This window comes from Microtus ochrogaster, chromosome 4 (assembly GCF_000317375.1).
Source record: "Microtus ochrogaster isolate Prairie Vole_2 chromosome 4, MicOch1.0, whole genome shotgun sequence".
Classification (NCBI taxonomy): Eukaryota; Metazoa; Chordata; class Mammalia; order Rodentia; family Cricetidae; genus Microtus; species Microtus ochrogaster.
The window spans coordinates 80,684,217-80,706,118 of NC_022011.1; the positions used below are offsets into that span (position 1 = coordinate 80,684,217).

The window sequence follows — 21,902 nt, forward strand, 5'->3', positions numbered from 1 at the left end:
TGTAGACCAGGCTGGTCTCAAACTCACAGAGATCTGCCTGCCTCTGCCTCCCGAGTGCTGGGATTAAAGGCGTGTGCCACCATTGCCCGGCCACTTCTACCTTTTAGAACCTCGCCATTGCCCCATCTTTCCTGGCCTCTCAATTGTGGTCTTTGCTCTCATCTTCCTCTCGGTCCCTTAGCATTCAGATTCTAGAATTATTGAAAAACACAAGCATCATGTCTGTTCTTTAAATTCATCGTTCCCATTCATCTTCCATCTCCAGGTTCACAAGAAAGTGCTGTGACAAGTGACGTCGCCTGCTTGCCAGTGTCATTGCCTGCTTCCCCTAATAGATACTGTCTGCTCCAGACATCAAACAACCTAAAACTTAGAAAGTCTATCATGTTCACAAGCCTTTCTATCTCTGCGTGTGTCTCTGCTTCTGCCTAGAATGTTGTCCATTCCTTCCCAAAGTTCATCAAAACTGTATATTCAAAACTTGGATTAACATCAGCTTCCAAGAGCAAGCTTCCCTGGTTCCCCGTTAGACTGGGCTGGTGTCCTTCCTTCATGTACCTACAACAGAACAGTATTATTCTTTTAGCTTGCACTTAAAGGTTTTGCTACAGTAGCTGGCTTCCTTGTCTGTCTCCCTCAACAGATAATAGACTGCTTAAAAGCAGGAACTATGTTTTATTTCTAGATCCATGCTGCCTAACAAAATACTAACATCTTTAGGATAGTAAGAAATTATGAAAAATAATTAACTGATAAAACCTTAGCCAAGCGCTTTCCACGGTCTCAAAACTGGTAGGTGTCAGTCCCCAAGTTTGTGTTCTGTAAAAGTGCTTTGAGCTAAAAATAGCATCCAGCTCATTCCCTCATCTCATGCACGAGGCGAGGCGTGGCTACAAGTGACTGGGGGATTGTCCCGAAGGAAGAATGTTCCCACCGTTGAACAAATTCAAAAGAGCACGACTCAGTTCTTAAAAGTAAACTCAGAGGAGAAAGTTTTCAGATGTTCTCAGCATGAATGACATTGTTGGGATATTTCTATCTGAAACTCTCACTAATACCTGTGGGAGCCATCAGATTCAAGGAGGGACCCTCTATGCTCCCAGAGCCCTGGGAACAAATGCCCTGCCTGGCATATCATGTCACACAGAAAGGAGGTGGAAGACATTTGTCCCTCCCATTACCCATGATTTTAGACAATGGGAGGGCTTGGTCCCCTTTCCTGGAAAGAGTGTTTCAGCAAAGTTCAGGTTGTCATGATGATGCAGGAGAATCCCTGTTAGTGTGCAGGAACCAGAGATGCTGCAAGCATCCTAGGTGTGTAGGATAGCCCTGCACAGGACAAGACTGCCCTGACCAAAATGCCTACAGTGACCTCATTAGGAATCAGACTTTATATTTGATTTCCCATGGGCTAAGAGAAGCCCAGCACGAAAAGAAAAGTCACTTTGAAGAAACTGCAAAGAAACGTGCGCAGTAATAACCTGCCATGGTGAAGTTACGGGACTTAAAGGATCAATTACTTTATCATCACCTTTCATTGAAACTGCCACTCTATTGAACAATCTATGAAATATGATTAATGAAAGGATGGAGTTGTTAAATCGAAGCATCCCTGTGTTGAGTTGGTCCAGGGAAGATTAATTCTGATAGAAATAGCAAACAAGCTCGTCGCCTGCGACCTCTCTCGGTCCACCCATTGCTAGAGCACCGCACACCTTGACTGCCTTCGTCTGTGCCACCTTGGGGCTGGACGTTCTTGCTCACACATCTAATGTGCCACTCCTTAGCTGTCAGATCTGATAACCCAGGTGGCTTCTAGGTAATCTTTCTAAACTGTCTTCCTCACAAATTCAACGCTCTCTGAACCCGTGCCATTAAAAAATCTGTGCTGTTTTCACACATCTCCTAAACATACCCCTGACTCTAAGCCATTTATGAGCAACTTCAGGTTCTAACAGCACTGTATTAGGCTGAGTGTTGTGGTACATGACTTTAATACCAGCACTTGGGAGGCAGGGATCGGCAGATCTCTGTGCCTAGTCTAATAAGAGTCCAGTGGAGCCAGGACTATAGTCTACGAACAAGAAAGACTCTGTTTCCAAGGGGGAAAGATGGTTTTAGTACCATGAGTTGAAGTGTAAGAATTTTAGGGGATTCCAGGACAGGCTCCAAAAACCACAGAGAAACCCTGTCTCGAAAAACCAAAAAAAAAAAAAAGAATTTTAGGGGAAGCCGGGTGGTGATGGCGCACGCCTTTAATCCCAGCACTTGGGAGGCAGAGGCAGGCGGATCTCTGTGAGTTCGAGACCAGCCTGGTCTACAGAGCTAGTTCCAGGACAGGCTCCAAAACCTGTCTCAGGGAAAAGAAAAAAAAAAAGGTGTCATTATGACACAATTTTTTTTAAAGTCTAAAATTCATAATTGGAATAACTCAAAGCCAGCACCTCAAAACAGTCAAATGGAGTAGTCTTGGGTGCCCTTCCCCTAAAATTTTCCTTATTGGAGCAAAATGTAAGAGATTATCCATGACATATGAAGAAATTAAAACAAACTCATCTATGTTATTTGTGTTTAATAATTAATTTTAGAGGGCCTGGCGAGATGGCTTGGCAGTTAAGAGCACTGGTTGCGCTTCCAGAGGACCTGAGTTCAATTCCTAGCACCCACATGGCAGCTCACAACTGTCTGTAATTCCAGTTCCATAAGGGCGTCCATGAAAACAAAACACCAATGCACATAAAATAAGAATAAATAAATTATTAAAAATGTTTTAAAAATAAATAATTATAGTTTACAAGAGGGAAAATGAAGATATAGTAAATGAAAAGCTATTATAAAAATGATCTTAAGTCACCGGGTGATGGTGGCACATGCTTTTAATCCCAGCATTTAGGAGGCAGAGGCAGGCAGATCTCTGTGAGTTTGAGGCCAGCCTGGTCTATAGAGTGAGTTCCAGGACAGCTCTAAAGCTAAACAAAGAAATCCTGTCTCAAAAAACCACAAAACAAAACAAAACACCAAAAAAAAAAAACAAACCCAAAAACAAAAACAAAACCACAAAAGAAACAAAATCTTAAGTCACGCAGTATTACATCCTAAGTGAAATTTTCATATAACCAGACTTCAGTGTTTAGAATTGAAGCTGGGACTTTGTGTGCCCTAGACAAATGCTCAATCTGAGCTACATTCCCAACACTATACAACCATATAGTTGCAATGAAATTTAAATCAAATTTAGAGTTAACTCAAATATTAGATGTATATTTTTTAAGATTTTTAAACATTTCTTAATTGAAAAATGTCAATGAGATTGACATCTGGAAGCAATGCTCTGTGCTTATTTGTTGTGTAGACCAATTTGGTTTTTAAATGTTAGGAGTCCCATGGAGGGTAGCTAAAGAATTTCTGTCCCCAAACCCTTAATCCAAAATCTCTGTCATGAGGAATGCTTCAATCGGTGGTGGCACTCATTTGCAATAACAGAAGATGTGCCAATTTTTTTCCCCACATCCCAAGAAGTTGGAAGGGAAACAAGCAGTGACATAAGGCCAGAAGCTTCCTGTGCCTCTGTCTGAGCAGATGACACTTGCCCTCATACTGTCATTCTGTGGTCATAAGACGGGTGTCTCCTCTTTAGTATTCCAAGGAATTCCAAGCAGGAAGAAAAAGACAAAGTGCAAAAAATGTGTGCCAGCTACAAATGGGAAAGAGGGATGTCAGAGGCCTCCATTAAGCCAGATGCAGTGGTGTACAACTGTACAAAAGCCTTCCAGTACAGAGGCAGAGGCAGGGGGATTGCTACAAGTTAGAGGCTAGCTTGGAATATATGGAGAGAGTCCCAGGTTTGCCAAGTCTACAGCATGAGACCCCATTAAGAAAAAAATGCTTCCGCTTAGCGAGGGAGAGATTCTGGCAATAGATCCATAGGTCATATATTCCTGTCAAATTTACACAATGAAGGCATCTTAGCTGCTGTCAATAAAGCTCTCCCTTTTCACGGAAGCTTTTCGGCTACCACTGGAGCAGCAAGGCGACTTGGGAGCTGAGCTTATGGGGAAGTTAAACTGAGGATACGCTCCGTCTGAATGCAGTGGGATATATTTAGGAGGTTCACAGTCACTTCTGCGCACACTTGAGTTAGTGCCAGCCATGAAGAGCGGAGGGATCTTTTTCAGGAAAATCCCTGCTGCCCACTGTGTTAACTCAGCTGGCCCCACGGAACGAAGGTAGAGGGCTTGGCATAAGCTCCTTAGCGAGCTGCCGCAAGCGCACGTTGACGGCAAGTGTTAAGTGGTGTCTTAATTCAGAGAGGACTGCATTCATCACGGACAAGAGCGTCCAATACGCTCTGAAACCTGACAAAGGAAAGAAACTTGATCACGTTTCCAATGTGTGACATTAATCGGAAAATTTTACATGACATTTCCATTAATTCATGTGGTTCGGGTATGATTTATCCCCTCCAAAACTCACGAGGAGATTTGGTTCTCAACGGAAGGATGTTAAGAGATGACTAGCTCAAGGGGCTGCACTCTCAAGAGCGGAAGAGTCTCTTCTTAGCGTCTGGGCTAAGACTCCACGCTAGACTGCAGAGCACCTGACCCGGCCGTGTTCTGGGGTGAGGTGGGACTAGATCAATTCCCAGGAGTAGGCTTTTTTTTTTTTTTTCTTTTGTGGATTTTGTCCTGTTTTTTGAGACAGGATTTCTTTGTGTTGCCCCGGCTATCCTGGAGCTCACTCTGTAGCTTTGAACTCAGAGAGCTTCTGCTGGGATTCAAGGCATCAGCAAGGTAACCTCTAGCCTATTCCACAAGCATGCTCTACTCTGAAAAGCACTTCCGCCTTCTGCAAGGAGCCACCCAAAGCCACGCTGATGCTGCGCTCTGCCAGGGGATATGAGAACTGAGCTAAACAAGTCTCGGGAATTTATTTTTTATTTTATTTTTGGTTTTTTTGAGACAGGGTTTCTCTGTAGCTTTGGAGCCTGTCCTGGAACTAGCTCTTGTAGACCAGCCTGGCTTCGAACTCACAGAGATCGCCAGCCTCTGCCTCCTGAGTGCTGGGTTTAAAGGTGTGTGCCACCACCACCCGGCAGGAATTTTGTTAAAGCAACATAAACGGTCTAAGATGAAAAGACTTGAAATGTTTTCTAAAACTATTGTCAGTAATAAAACAAATTCGCTAGAGAAAGTCTGCACTATCTTTCTACGTTATGTAAAATCATCTCTTAAAATGTGACCTCTTAAATTCATGCATATAACCCCAGATGACAAAGGAGAATTGCTACCATTTCAAGGCCAGTTTGGACTACAGGATAAGATATTACCTCTCAAACAAGCAAATAAAAGACAAATTATATACAGTGTTAAAGATTGCAGATGGCGCCGACATTTGTTTCTAAATTTGTATTTTGTTTTGTTTTGTTTTTCCTTTATCTGTCTACCTGCAAGCTGGGTATATAAACACCCGTGCATCTGTGAGCCTCAAGAGCACTGAGAGTCACCATAGCCTTCTCTGAGTTCCTCTAGGTTTGCTTTCAACTTGAAAAGCGCTACTGTCCTCTCAAGTGAGAATCAGAGCTGGCCCCGAATGCATCGGAAGCACACACCTCCTCCTGACCTACGCACAGGATCCATTTGGTATTCCTAAAAGAAGGAAGGCTTTACGCTTCTCACCTAAAGGTGGACAGGCACAGCAGCAGCAACAAAGGGGAACGGAGTTTTTAAATCCTCTTCCTCCTCCTCACTGATAATTAAACTCTTGATCCCACGATCTCTTTAGAGTTCCATTTTGTTATTTACCCACATGATAGTTGTTTTACCTGGGCACGAGCAGGGGCTTTCACAGCAAGGCCAACTATGTCCCTCAGTGTCTTGTCAGATTTCTGAGTTTCCTTTCGGTGACGTGGGAAATGCTGCATGCTGTGGTTGCCTAAAGATTCCCATGCGCCATGGTGGTAAGGTTTCTGAAAGCCCACAAGCAGGGTAACTCAGATCCAGCATTCCACAGTCTAATTCCACCATGGAGACATTTTTCTCTGAACAAATTATTATTTTCATATAGATGGAAAGCCAAAGACTTAGATTTTTAGCAAGCTCTTGGTGACAAGGGAACTTAATCTATGACATTGAATTTTAAAGTACACGGACAAATGGTTGGGAGCTTAAGATGTGGGTCATTTTACCAGCTTTGATTCCTAGATCTTAAATTACGTGTATGTGTGTCCGAGTGTGGGCGCATGAGTGCAGGTACCCACTGAGCCCAGAGGCATTGGGTCGGCTGGAATTGGAGTTACACGCCATTGTGAGCTGCCTGCTCTGGGTACTGGGAATTGGATGGTCCTGTCTTCAAAAACTGTACCCGCCGGGCGGTGGTGGCGCACGCCTTTAATCCCAGCACTCGGGAGGCAGAGGCAGGCGGATCTCTGTGAGTTCGAGAGCACCCTGGTCTACAAGAGCTAGTTCCAGGACAGGCTCCAAAACCACAGAGAAACCCTGTCTCAAAAAAAAAAAAAAAAACAAAAAAAACCCAAAAAACAAAAAACTGTACCCACTTCTAACCTTCCTAGTCCCAAAGTCTAACTACTTCCCTCTGCTCTTTTGACTTCTTTAGAGAGAGAAGGTTTCATATATTAGTCTTCAACTTGCCTAGTAACTGATCAGTCTGCTTCTGCCCTGCGAGTGTTATGGTTACAGGCTTGTGTTTCTATGCTGTTATTGGGAGATTAGAATTAGAGCCCAAAGGATCAGTAAACATTAACATACATACTTGCTAGTTTTGGGGTATGGAATCTGTTAAGTGATAAAATCCTGCTGATTTCCCTTAGTTAACAACACATTTCTTGAAACGGTTATAAGAAATTGTGTTGAAATTAGCTCTGTTGGCCCTTCTGCTCAGGTATAAGCTTGGATAGTATGGGTAACCGCACATTTGGTTGAGGCAAAGCAATCTGAGCTCCTCCATATGCTGACGTAAATGACATACTTAAGGTCCACAGTCACACTCAGAAATATCAGCACCACGAGACTTGTTTGCATGGAAGCCCCACCCCAGCCCCTGGCATCCACATATCCAAAGAATCTGGAATGTTTGGGTGGAGCCTCCATCCCAAGCCCCCTCCCCTGGAGTTGCCTTGGTCCAGACTCCACCTCTGAGAAAGCCCACCAAATGACGACCCCCCCCCAGAGATGTTCAAGACCACTCCCACAGGGTATTTAAAACTACCCCCCAGAAAACAAACACGTGATTTTCCAGTCTTCCTTTCCTGTCTCCTTCCTGGGGGACTGGAAAGCCATGCGGGAGTGTGGCATCCATTAAACCTGGGCTCTTTCTAATTTGTTTGATTTGGTCTGATTTGGATTGCTGCATTGGCAGAGAGGCTTATTGGGGTGCAGAAACTTTTCAAGAATAAAAGGCACACTTTAGGACTGGAATGACTTTCACAAGTACATTATAAATCTCAAAATTCTATGCCTCAGATCATGTAAAACAAATCAAATATATCTCCATGTTGTGCCCACCCCCTCTTACCCCCCCCCCCCCACCCTTTTCTTTCTGGGCTGGAGATGGGCAAGGCCTGGTTACAAGTTACTCAAAAATTCTTTCACTGAGACACATTTTCAGCCTTTGGGTTTTTTTTTGTTGTTATTGGTGGTGGTGGTGGTGGTGGTGGTGGTGGTGGTGGTGGTGGTGGTGGTGGTGGTGGTGGGTTTTGTTTGTTTGAGAAAGAATTACATGTTTTGTTTTACTTTGTTTTTTTGAGACAGGGTCTCATGTAGCTGGCCCAGGCTGACCCAGGCTCCTGTGTAGCTGGGATTGGTGCTGGAACCACAGCCCCGTGCCACCACCCCTGGTTTTGTTTATTGCTTTAATAAAGTAAGAGCTAGGGTCATTGCATGTGGATCGCCCCCGCCCTTCTGTTAAAAGCAAATGGTTTATATATCTCTATGTGAAAAGCATTGTCGGTCTTGCCATTGAAAATTTGTATTTCTGAATGGGCTGGGGAGCTTTACTGACCATCGTGACAGGACCGGACTGTGGCTATGAAGCACCAGGCCCTAGGAGGCCCTGACAGACCAGTGTTCCTGGTTGTTGAGACCCAGGTGAGAGGTATCTGCTTCAGGGCATTGGCCCAAGAAAATATTTCCATAACATATGGAGGGTTTAGAGAGAAGCTTGGCAGCAAGTCTGTAAAGCTTCTCTCTCCCATGGGCTCATAGAAGTACGACTGGATATTCTTATAGATCTGTGCAACGTGCAGCCACAGACATCTCTCCGGTAGCCCAGAGGTGTTTCTGGAGCAGGGCTTCCTCAAGCTCCGCCCCTAAAGCTCAGTGTTTTCTTTGGTCAAATGGCTCAGTCCTCAGGTTCTGCTCAGTGTGGCCTCATCTCTAAGTAGCGGACCAAGACGGCGAGTGCTATCAAGGCTGGGGTTTAGGGATGGACGAATTTATTCAGGACCCTCTGCACGGGAAGGTTTGTTTAAAGGCTACTTTGAGAATGAAGTAACTGGAGGACCATGACGCCTTTGAGATGTCGTCATTAATTAGGCACAGTCCTAGGGTGGATGCCCTGGACTCCAAAGATGGACTTCTCAGTACAGAGTCACAAGCCTTGAGAGCAAAGCTGGGGTGGGGCAGGGGTGCTGAACGGACCAATCAAGCCAGCAATCAGATCCACACCTGTGCAGAGGTACGGCAGAAACTGGTGACAGGCTCCCTGCTGGAAACAGAGTTCCAGAGCCAGGCTAGGACTTATGCTTACAGCTACGATGACCTAGCTGTGAGGATGAATGTTTCACTGGGACAGTATGGGCAACTATGGGCATTCATTCTCTTTGGGGACAGATCCGAACACACCCACGGGGCACACAGAATAGACAGCCAAGACAGGCTCGGAGGAGCACACAATCAAGTCCTTCTTGTCTGGAGCCTGTCCTCTAAGCGCAGAGAAGTAAGAGATCAAGATGTGGCCAAGTGGGACATCACCTTTCAGGGCTGGGACTGTTTGTCTCAGAGAATTGAAGGCTATGCCTGCAGCCAGAACTTCATTTTGATGGCAAGTACACTGCAGTCCCATAGTTGGCCTTTGCCTGTTTCTGTCATTTCTGATATACTCAGGGTCCTCTATCACATGAGACAGCAAACGTGGCCTTGTTTGACTTCAGAGACGACTGAAGTCAGTCTCTACTGCTTTATTATGGAGCTGGAGACAGAGAGGCAGATTTGTGCTGGTCTCTGATATAGCACAAGATTTTTTTTTTCAAGACAGGGTTTCTCTGTAGCTTTTGGTTCCTGTCCTGGAACTAGCTCTTGTAGACCAGGCTGGCCTCGAACTCACAGAGATCCGCCTGCCTCTGCCTCCAAGTGCTGGGATTAAAGGCGTGCGCCACCACCGCCAGGTAGCACAAGACTTCAAAGAGGGATTTGCTGGCAGATGAGGTATCCTGGTGGTACAGACTGTACAGACACAATGACATGGACTTGGTCATTTGCCACCAGCTTGCATGCCTAACTATAGCATTCCCTTGGAAGATGCGTGGCTGATGCCTCCAGGTGATACCACCACTGACTGCTTTGGTGCCAGAGCTGTGGGGTTTGGATGCAACTTCTGTGGCAGGCAACTCTATGAGCCAAAGGTTTTATCTCATCTCTCTGTTTGCCAGGGTTGTGAACGCGTGCATGGGCTGTGTGTGTTGCTTTACCAATACATGATTGACTTCATTTGTGTTCAGTTCTATTGCCCAAATTAAGAGGATGTGCTTCAGGGCTCATCTCTTTTTGTTGTGGTTTTGTTTTGTTGTTTTTGAGACAGGGTTTCTCTGTATAGTCCTGGCTGTCCGGGAACTTGATATGTAAACCAGCCTAGCCTCAAACTCAGAGATCCACCTGTCTCTGCCTCATGAGTGCTGGAATTAAAGGTGTGCGCCACTACCACCTGGTTCCTTTTTTTTTTTTTTTAGCGGAATATTGGTTTTAAGCAAAAGGATCTGTTAATCTGCTAACTAAGACAAGAAATGGGCATTTTAGAAAAGAATCTATTCATATATGATATGCAAATGTGTAGGCAAGCTTGGGAAAAAAGCTTCAACTTTTAAGGCTCCCGCATATGATTGTGCTGGTTGTGGACTACACAGCACACACAACGGCACATAGCAGCCACACTCTTCACTGGGGCTCTTGCTTCAACCTTCCATACATACAGAAATAAACTGGATGAGGAAGAAGCATCCATGAGCAAGGCTAACTGGGTCGGACATCCAGTCCCGCGCTCCACCAGGGAATAAAATAGGCTTCATCGAGGAAAGGAGGTCAGTGAAATTTAAGTTCAATAAAAATTAGCGGTGGAAGGAAGCCACTGCAATCATTTTCCATCAAGAAAAAAGAAATCCATTTTGCTAGATTGGAAAAAAAAATAAAAAAGAGGAAGGGAGGATTGAAGCACAGGGTTCTTGGCAACCATGACACGAATCAGCGCTCAGCCCCTTCTCTGCCCCCGTTCTCACACAGCCCTTTCCCGAATCCATTCAAAACGCAGGGTGTCGGCGGCTGACAAGCTGGAGTCTCCTTCCCGAGATGCATTTTCATAGGGCCGCTGACAGGAGAGCTGGAACTAGTGAAATTCTTCCATGCCTTGACATCGAAGACACGAAACCCTCTTTACAACCAGATGTACCCTTTTGCAACGAGATCACTTCAGGCTCTCGGAAGAGCACACTTCCGCCCGATGAATAATGCAGCAGGAGCAAGTTCTCCGTCCAAATAGTTCTCGTTTTCCAGCGGCCAATAATGAAACACGTCTTTGTGTTTTGGCTCCTGGAATGGTGTGTACTGTTTCGGAATAATCAGCGTTTGTTTTGAAAGATATTGTTGTCTGAGGTTTTGTTGGTTTGTTTGCTCGCTCTTGTGAATAAACACCTCGGCATGATTCTCCTTAAGATCCCAACCAACTAAGAGGTGTTGGAGCTGCCTCACGAGAGCCACAGTGGGCTGATTTCATTTTAAATGTGCTATGGGAAAATGTCTTCCACTAATCACAAAACACAGAATGCACAAGGATTTTTTTTTCTTTTAATTGCTCTTTAAAAAGTTGTCCTGGCTGCTTGGGTTGTTAGCCAAGACGCTTGGTCTCTCTCCATATTTCCCCATGTCGCAGCCCTCCCAGCCCTCCCACCCCCATTCAGCTTCAAGAATAGAGGTTCTAGTGAAGGCGGAGCAGAAGAATAGAGTCCTCTCTGTGGGGTGAACAAGGACATCCCTTTAATCAGACTAAGTGGCTTTCAGTTAGAGTAACCTTAAAAAGCACAGGGTCTAATAGTAATCTGGAGGCCTCTGTCATTCTGGTACAAGAGACATCACAACTCGCTGGAAAAGGCTTTAGCAGAGGGGTTAGGAGGCTTTGCCTTATCAGACCTCAAGTAGGAAAACCACCAAATTAAGCTGCTCATTCTAGCTATTTAAGATTCCGGAGAGGGAAGCTCACTTGAGCTCAGGAAGTCAGGACCACTCTCAGGAACACAACAGTGCCCTGTCATTAAAAAACAAGTCAGGTTGGAGAGATGGCTCACAGGCTAAGAGCACTGCCTGTATATGGTGGTGGTGATGATGGTGGTGGTAGTGAGGGACCATTGCATTCAAACTATCACACCAGGTTTAATGAAAGACATTGTTTCAAAAACAAAGCAACCAAGGAAGAAACTTGATATCAGCCTCTGATTTCTACACGCACACAGGTACATACACGCAAACAAATCCACGCCACAGGAAGACGCACACAGATTTGTGAGATTCTCGTTTTTCTTTTCCATCAGAGACACTGAGTTGTATGGATGCCCAGTACTGCTCGGCCTGACCTAAAGCGTGTTTTACTCCAGCCTGAACATAGTTTAGTTCAGTTTTGTTATGTTTTTGTCACCCCAGGCCCACATTTCTAAGTTTCTCTGTGTAAAGGAGTTTTGAGTTTTGGTCTGTGTGATTAAGGTGTTTTGCAAATGCCTTTAGCACGTGATCTGGAAACCCATGCTTCATTCTCTGCATCGTTCGCATGACTTTCATAGACCACATTTTACAGTCTTGGTCCAGTGACCTCGGGGTCCATAAAAGTAGACTTGACCTTAGGAACTTAAATTCAGACAAGCTTAATGAAACTGACAAAAATCAAAATTATTTGTGACGTTTATAAGAGATCTTTTAAAGTCATCATCAATATATAGTACTCCAATGGTTTTTAATTTGTATTTTTCTAACTTTTAAAATTTTGTTTATTTATTTCCTTATTTGTTTAGAGACAGGAGCTCACTGGCCCCAAACTCACAGAGATGAACCTGCCTCTGCCTTTTAAGTGCTATGATCAAAGTTGTGCACCATCACACCCAATCTGTGTATTTTTTAAAAAAAACTTTTAAATTATTAACATTATTTTATTTTATGTGTGTAGGTGTTTGGATGAATGCATGTCTGTGCATCATGTTTGTGACTGGTGGCCACTGAGGCCAGAAGGAGGTGTCAAATTTCCTACAATTGGAGTTACAAGCGGTTGAGAGCCATCAAATGGGTCCTCCAGGAGGGCAGCAAGTGCTCTTAACTGCTGTGGTATCTCTCTAGATCCTGGCTTGTATAATTTTTAACCTACTTAAATAATTTAAAAGATGTTTTAATCAGTCAAATTTGGTCCTTGAATGAAACTTTGGTTTTTTTCTGGTGTAAGAATAAAACCCAAGACTTAATGATTGCAAGGCAAGCTCTCCTCCAGCCTCAGCCTGAAACCCATTTCAATTTTAGTTTCACTCTGTCTGTTTGTCTGTCTGTCTGTCCATCCATCCGTCTGTCCCTCTGTCCATCCGTCCGTCTGTCCATCCGTCCGTCTGTCCATCCGTCCGTCTGTCCATCCGTCCATCTATCCACCTATCCATCCATCCATCCATCCATCCATCCATCCATCCATCCATCCATCCATCCATCCATCTTTGTGTGTGTGTATTATATGGGGACACAGCATGCATGTGGAGGTCAAGAGGACAACTTATAGGAGTTGATTCTCTTCTACCATGTGGGTTCTGGAAATCCAACTCGAGTTGTCAGGCTTGGGAACAGCAAGCTCTCATTTACCGAGCCATCTCATCAGCCCCGTAAGAACCACTTTCTGTTTTACATGACCTGCCTTCCTCACTCTGGGTCGTCATAGTGAGTTCCTGAGCACTTGCCGAGGAAGTCTGTGGTTCATCCAGAATGCACTTGTCAGGGCCTGTTAATTCATCACTGTTTGAATGTGATTTTCATTGCTCAACAGTTTGCAGTTAATATCCACCGCCCATCAATCATTATCGGGCGATCCTTGAAGTCACCAGCTGAGGAGCCTCTCTTTAGTGAGAGCCACTGACTTAACCTAACGTCGCCGTACGCATTTGCGAGGAGAACTGGGTCACGTGGAACCGTGTGTTTAGGAACCGCCCTTCATGAAACATGTGACCACTTAGGCTCTGGCTTTTCTTAATAGCAACTGCTCCAAGCATTAGTGATTGTCTTGACAGGGTGCTGAAGTGTGTTTCCTAGGCACCCTCCCACCTCCCAAAGCGCTCATGGAACTCTGAAGAAGTCCCAGTGATGCTTGCTCACACCTAGTTCTTATCCGTGAAGAATTGCTCCACCATGTTTTCCTGCTTGTCTCATGCCGCAGTACGTGGCCACTGAAGAGGGTAATAAGACCCTCAGTATTCTTGGTTTAGAGCAAATGTACAACTGATTGAGCCTCTTCATCCGTCTTCTCCAGCAGCTGGGGGCATCTCCGCCCTTTCTGTTTCTGGTGTAAGTTACTTGCGCTCTGTACTTTGAAGCTAGCTTGGTAAGTCCTTTACTAAGTAGCTCCTGCCGGGCAGCCCTGGCTAAGGAACGCGAATCAGTCTCTCAGAGCGCGCAGCTGGAGTAACAGCAACTGGGAATCTCCCTATAGAGTTTGCTGTAAGTAGCTTTGTCAGACAGGATTGCTGCACTTGTCCTGAACTTTCTCTTTGGACTACTTCTTTTTGGCCTTGCCCCAAGACTTGTTTACTTCTTTGTCTTTCTTGGCTGACTTTCCTGCCTCCTCCCCCCCTCTCCCTCCCTCTCTGTCTCTGTCTCCCTCTGACTCTCTCTCTCTCTTTCTTCAAGACAGAGTGTAGCCCTGACTGTCCTGGAACTCACTCTGTATAGACCAGGCTAGCCTCCATGCCTGAGATCCACCTGCCTCTGCCCTCCGAGAATGCTGGGATTAAAGGTGTGCGCTACCACTGCTCAGTTATGGCATGTTGGGCATCATGGTGAAGCTCAGAGTGGCAGTCACCATGGCAGCCTAGCTAAGACGTCAGACCAAAAAATGACCCCAGCTCTTGTTTCTTTGCCACAGGATCTCCCACTGTAGCCCAGGCTGACCTTGAACTTGTGATCCTTCTTCCGCCTTCTGAGTGCAGACAGTACAAACCTCACAGCTTCTTTTTTCAGATGGTTTCACAGGAGGTGTTGTAACCAAGGAATTAACTTTTAAAATACAAAGCAAATCTTATATTTATCTGATCAATTTTTAAGTTGGTCTATTTTTGATGTATTTCAAATTTTAGTTCTGTCACATTATAAATTTTGTTCCTGCATTTTTATTAGGAAAAATATTTATTTAACAGCTGCAGCCATTTTTGAAGATTAGTATTTCTGCAGAATAATAACGTTGAGCTTCTTTTGGGGCCACATAGATTTTGAGAGTTTGGTCTCTCAAAAAAAAGCCATAACCTTTCTCTGTAGGGGACACGTAATGGAAATATGCAAGCAATTTTGTACACAATCTCATTCGGCAATCCATTAATATGTCTAAAATACCGTGGGTTCCCAGATTAAGAAGCCATTGCTTAAGAATTTGTAACACTCCACTGCAAAATTTGCTGAAAGTATTAAAGGGATATTAAGCATGGTTCCTCTTCTATGTAACTTTTGCATTATAAAAGTAACATTTTGGCTGGGTGGTGGTGGCACACGCCTTTAATCCCAGCAGAGGCAGAGACAGGTGGGTCTTTGTGAGTTCAAGGTCAGCCTGGTCTAAGGAGCAAGCTTCTGGACAGGATTCAAAGTTGCAGAGAAACCCTGTCTCGAAAAAAAAAAAAAGGAATTTTTTTAAAAGAAGTAACTAGTCTTGTATCCCCTACTAACAAAAGTATATTTTTAAAACATTATAATCTAGTAAAATGCAAAATTAGCCTTCAGTTATGATTTGAGTATAAAGGAGCTTCAAAGGTCCCAAGCTGTTGATGATATATATGGAAAAGTGACTGGATTATGAGGATGATCATATTAGAGGCGGGGCCAGGTTGGAGGAAGTGAGGTGAGCAGTTTTTTTTCTACTGGGCTCTTCCTCCACAACGCCTCAGGCTTGCCACTAGCTGGCAAGCCACGGAGCCAACCTGCCAGGCATTGTTCCCCCTGGAATCATGAACCGGACAAGCAGAAAGTTTCTCTCCTTTAAACCATTGTCCTCAGTGACATCACAGCAATGGAAAGCTGACTGATGAGCAACCTTCATCATCTTGAACACATGCTCCCCTACACATGCATTAAGTATGTCCACAATTTGTATAGCCAGCCTTGCGACAGTAAAATGCCACAGCCATTAGGAACGCTTCTTCTCCATTTACATTCTTCTTAGCAGCTACCGCTTGGGTTTTTGGTCAGTATGAATTTGACCACTCTAGGTATTTCCTGTAAGTGGAAGCATACAGCGTCAGTGTTCCACGATTGTTAATTCCTCGAGGCTCGTCTGTGTTGTCGCAAGTCAGAATCTCCTTTACAGTTGAATAACATTCCATTGTACACTTGCTTTCCTCTTTGTTTATCCGTATACCTGCTGTTGGACACTTAATTTACCTCCACTGGCTGCTGTGAGTTATACTGCCTTAAGCATGAGTGTGAGTTTATTCTAGATCTCTCAGGGGAAATCCGACAGTATTGATAAAATTACTTCAGTTAGTGACCGGTGAGAAAAAGAGCCATACAAGCAAAGATAGCATTAGGTAGGTATTCACAAGTAGAAAAAAATTAAAACTAGTCTGGGGGCTGGAGAGATGGCTCAGAGGTTAAGAGCATTGCCTGCTCTTCCAAAGGTCCTGAGTTCAATTCCCAGCAACCACATGGTGGCTCACAACCATCTGTAATGGGGTCTAGTGCCCTCTTCTGGCCTACAGGCATACACACGGAATATTGTATACATAATAAATAAATAAGTAAATAAAAAAAATTAAAACTAGTCAATCAGATCAAGAGCAGAAGATTTTAGAATTTGATTAGAGTATCGGTCACAAGTAAAAAAAATCAGGACTCAAGATTTTAAGAAAAGATATGTTTTCTAGCTTTGCCATCAAACTGGTGTTGTAATACTGTCATCCCGATGCACAGAAACTGAAAGGGAATACTTTCACGCAGAACCTTAGTGTGGGCCCAGATTTTGGTCTTTATTGCTCATAAACACTAAAAGTCCCTAATGCCACATCCTGTGGTTGAGAGAAAAAAAGTAGGCTAAAAGCTTCTTACGTTTTCAGAAAGCAAGGATGTTGTTTAAATGTCAGGGTAAGGTGACAAGGTAAGAAGCAAATTCTAAGGCAGGTTTGGTCAAATTATACCATTCGAGCCTTGTAAATCTGTGTCTAGTCATCTCTCACTTCCTGTATAATCCTAGTTGAAATCATTATATCTGTGACAGTCCGTGAATCTGCAGGACTGCACACAAAAATTAAAATCTACATGTAGAAAATTCCATTGGAATTGTGATGTTAAACACAGACTAGTACAATAGACCATATATAAATTCTCAACATATTTTAATAAGTAAGGCACTATTGGCCTTCTCAGAGTCTGTTTTTTGGGTTACATATATGACAATCACAGTCTGCTCATTTGCATTTATATTTTAAGACCTCGGAAACGGAGGTACTGCTTCTGCAGTGTTTACAGTCAGTTTGTTGGGCTGTTTTTGAGACAAGGTCTGTCTTGCAGTCACGGGTTCAGACATTCTTCCTTATCCTCCCAAGGAGCTGAGACTAGAGTGTGAGCCACCAAGCCACCGTGCCCAGCCGGAGGTCTTGTGTCATTGCAGTTGGTGGAAAGTTGACTGTTCAGACTTGGAAGCAGCCGTCGATAATCTTCTCACTTAAACTGAGGGTTGTGCGTTGTTGGTATTTTCCAAGTTGAGGTTAACCACTGTTGGAAACGCGAAGGGAAATGAAGTATTGCATGTACAGACAGGCAACCAAACAGAACAGTGGCTCTGTAGATGGTATTAAGGAAGCAAACCGTTATCTTCAGAGAAATGCCAACGTATTTCCTTAGTTTCTTTCAGTGAAGCAACCAGGTGCCTTATGGGATCTGAAGCAGTAGTTAAGGGCTACCTTAGGGCTTGTTACTGAGATATGCATGAAAGGATTCTTAGTATACAGTGAGCGGCACAGCTGAAGGCAGAGAAAATGACCGAATCCAACACAGTGGATGAAAGCTCTCAGAACACAGAGAGTGGTGCAGCTGGTTCTCTCGCAGCTTAAGTGGGGCTTTCTTTTCTTAGCGGTCCACAGAATAACAAAGTAGATAATAGCCAATGGGATCTGATGTTGGACGAGCTATGACATGTAATTTCCTGCATTTGATTAAGAAAGGAAAGTCATAGTCACATTGAATTGAGAAAAAGTAAGAAGTCTCCTGGGGACGATGGAAAGACGATGGCTTGGCCAGATGCTCCAAGGAGGGAGGCTGGCAGTGCAGTCTCTGTCTTTTGTCGCCATAGAGATGAAACTTTTAACAGCCTGTTGCTTCTAGAGCTTATATAAATTCCCAAAGTGCTAGAACACTAGACAATATTTACCGGGAACATGACACTGCTTTATGCAACGCTGAGCAAACAAACTCAAAAGAATGTATTGTTTCAGGAAAAGAGATCAGCTCCCAAGAAACTAAAATCTATGTAACAGGGTCGGAAGAGCCCACCTGACTTCACCAAACGTGTATCAGTGGAAGATAAACATGGGGATACGCTCAATACATGACTACAGAACTGCAAACTAAAACAAACACCACAAAACACTTATTAAGAGGGCCACAGCTCAAGACACTGACAGCACCAAGTGTTGATAAGGGCGTGGAGCAACTGGAACTTCATCACTGGCACAGGGGAGAGCAAAGGCGAGTCAATAAATGTTTGCCTTTTAGTTTGAAAAATCTGAGTTTGTGCCTCCAGAACCCAGGGACAGTGGCACACACTTGTAATCTCAGAACTGGCAGAGATAGGTGGATCTCTGGGGCTTACTGACCATCTAGCCTAGCCTACTTGGTGAGTTTTAGACCTTCAAAGGAGAAGATGCACTGTGTCTGTCCATCACCTGGGGTTGACCTCTGGCCTCCACATGTGCACTCATGCATGTACACATGTGTAAATAGACAACAGATACATACACACATACATGCACAAGATAGTTCGGCAGTTTCTCACACAATTAAACATACCCTGACCATAAAATTTAGCAATTACATTCTTTAGTACATATCCAAATGAATTGGGATTTATACTCAAACCTCTGCACCTGGATGTTTTTGGAGGTTCTTTTTTTTTTTTTTTAAGTTTATTTAGGATTATAAAAACTCGGAAGCATAGCCGAGCGGTGGTGGCACACGCCTTTAATCCCAGCACTCGGGAGGCAGAGGCAGGCGGATCTCTGTGAGTTCGAGACCAGCCTGGTCTACAAGAGCTAGTTCCGGGACAGGCTCCAAAACCACAGAGAAACCCTGTCTCGAAAAACCAAACCAAACCAAAACAAAACTTGGAAGCATGGGCCTGGAGAGATGGCTAAACTGTTAGGAGCAAGAACTCCTCGAGCCAAACATCTGTGGAAGTTACCCATCGGAGGACTGAGCTTCAGAACACCCAACAGGAGTTTGAGAAGCCTTTTTGAACAGCGGGGAATCCTCATGGGCTGCGTGGTAATGAGAGATTCAAGCACCAAGCGATCCAGGGGCTCTGGGCTGGTCACTTAGCCACTGTGAAGGAAGAGGATGCCGCTATGAACGCAAGACCACACAAGGTGGTTGGAAGAGTTGTGGAACCCAAGAGAGCTATGCCAAGAGAGGATCCTCAGAGACCAGGCGCCCACTTAACTGTGAAGAAGATCTTTGTTGGTGGTATTAAAGAAGTCACCGAAGAACATCAGCTACGAGATTATGTTGAGCACCGTGGGGAAACTGAATGACACAGGCAGTGGAAAAAAAGAGAGGGTTTGCTTCTGTCACCTACAATGGCCATGACTCTGTGGACAGGATTGTTACTCAGAAACACCGTACTGTGCATGGTCACAGCTGTGAAGTAAGAAAAGCCCAGTGCTTCTTCCAGCCAAAGAGGTCAAAGTAGTTCTAGAAACTTTGGTGGTAGTCATGGAGGTGGTTTTGGCAGCAATGTCAAATTTATTTATTTATTTTTTTTCGGTTTTCTCTATGTAACAGCTCTGGCTGTCCTTAAATTCACCCTGTAGACCAGGCTAGTCTTGAACTCACAGAGATCCTCCTGCCTCTGTCTCATGATTGCTGGGATTAAAGGCATGTGTCACCACCACTTGGCTCTCTCTCTCTTTTGTAAAATTATTTATTTATTTACTTATTTATCTAACATGCATTGGCATTTTGACTGTCCGTACGTACGTCTGTGTGAGGGTGTCAGATTCCTTGGAACTGGAGTTACAGACAGTTGTGAGCTGCCATGTGGGTGCTGGGAATTGAATGTGGATCCTCTGGAAGAACTGCCAGAGCTCTTGACCACTGAGCCGGCCCTGCCAATGTCAATTATGGTTGAGGGGAAAACTTCAGTGGTCATGGCAGCTTCGGTAGCAGTTGTGGTGGTGGATATACGGTGGCAGTGGGGATGGTTATAATGGATTTGGTAATGATGGAAGCTCTTTTGGAGGTGGGGGAAGCTTCAATGATCTTGGCAATTACAACAATCAGTCTTCAAATTTTGGACCAGTGAAAGGAGGAAACTTTGGAGGCAGAAGCTCTGGCCCTTATGGTGGCGGAGGCTAAACTCTGCTAAACCACGAAACCAAGGTGGTTATGGTGGTTCCAGCAGCAGCAGCAGCAGCTGTTGCAGCAATGGCAGTGGCAGGAGGTTCTAATTACAGCCAGGAAACCAAGCTTAGTCCCAGAGGAGAGCCAGAGAAGTGACAGGCAAGCTACAGGTTACAACAGATTGTGACCTCAACCAGGCACAGTGGTGGCAGGGCCAAGCTGCTACAAGGAAGACATGTTTTAGACAATGCTCATGTGTGTGGCAAAGAACCCTCCAGGACTGGATTTGTGACTAATTGTATAACAGGTTATTGTAGTTTCTGTTCTGTGGAAAGTGTAAAGCCTTCCAACAAAAGTTTTATTCTAACCTTTTCCACCCACGTTGTTGCTTGCTAAATGTAATAGTCTGATCATGACGCTGAATGGATGTGTCTTTTTTTTCCACTGGTCGCTCTTTAGAGCTCAGGGTTTTCAGCACCCACATGGAGGCTCACAACTGTTACTCCCGTCCCAGGGAATCTAGTGCCCTCTTCTGGTCACCTCCAGCACTGCATTCACGAGGTGTGTAGCTAACACATGCAGGAAATATACCTAAACACATAATTAAAAAAACAAAAACAAAACTAAAGACACACACACATACACACACCAAAAAACCCCAAACAAACTGTATCACAGCCAGACAACAGAATCAGATGCAGTGTTAAAAGCAAAAGGGCTGTCAAGTTATGAGACAACACAGAGGAAACTTAAAACTCATTATGACGTGGAAGCTGTTCAGTGAAAAAAGACTTTTCATCGAACGATTCCAGCTAGATAACAACCCAGAAAAGTCAAAACTAGGGGAAGAAGCAAGAAGCAAACAAGCAAATCAGACCATCAAGGAAGAAGCAGTGAATTAGTAAACACAGAAGGCTGGGGTGGGTGGCTGAAGATAGTCTGATCCCTTAATGGACACCACGGGCAAGCCTGGATGATGTAATCACAGAAGCCACCCCTGGTATAGACAGTAGACTTCGAATGACCATGACTTGGCAAAAAATCAAGTGTGACAAGCAAGTCCCTCTGGTGGCGAGCTGCTAGGTGAAGTTGGGCAGATGCGGGTGTGGGAGGGTGAACGCCGTAACCTCTGCTCAGTTCTTTGTGAATCTAGAATTATGGTAGAAAGAAAAGGCTATTTAAAAGGGTCTGGGGCCAGGAAGAACCAAGTCTGAAGGCAGAAGATGCAGGCTTGAGTTGCCATCTAAGATGTAAGTACAATGGCGGGCGGTGGTGGTATACACCTTTAATCCCAGCACTCAGGAGGCAGAGGCAGGTGAATCTCTGTGAGCTTGAGGCCAGCCTGGTCTACAAGAGCTAGTTCTAGGACAGCTTGGGCTGTTACACAGAGAAACCTTGTCTCAAAAAAAAAAAAAAAAAAACCCAACCCCCAAAGATTTAAGTACAGTGCTGGATTCAGCAGCCCATCCTTGGCCCAAGAGAGCCTCCTGCTTTCCTTCTGGAATGGCTGAGAGTAAAGGAGCCCGGCTTCGCTCTGGTTTGTTCTGGCACTGGGCACTGAAAATTGAACCAGGCCTTGGGCATATTAGGCAAGCACTCTAACACTGAGTTTCAGCCTGAATACTTTTATATTTTAGTTCATTTATTGAGACAAAGCCTCAGAAGTTGCCTGTCTAGGACTGAACTCACAATGTCACCCAGACAGACCTAGAATGTGGGATGAGATTATAGGATTATAGGGCTGTAGTACCAGGCCTCACCTTCCTCCTTCCTTCCTTCCTTCCTTCCTTCCTTCCTTCCTTCCTTCCTTCCTTCCTTCCTTTCTTCCTCCTTTCTTTCTTCCTCCTTTCT

The 21,902-nt window shown here is 44.5% G+C and overlaps 1 pseudogene; it reads left to right on the top strand.

The window, feature by feature from the left end:
* The first annotated feature begins 18,950 nt into the window (after positions 1-18,950).
* Positions 18,951-20,158, top strand: LOC102002717 (annotated as a pseudogene).
* The last annotated feature ends 1,744 nt before the right edge of the window (positions 20,159-21,902 follow it).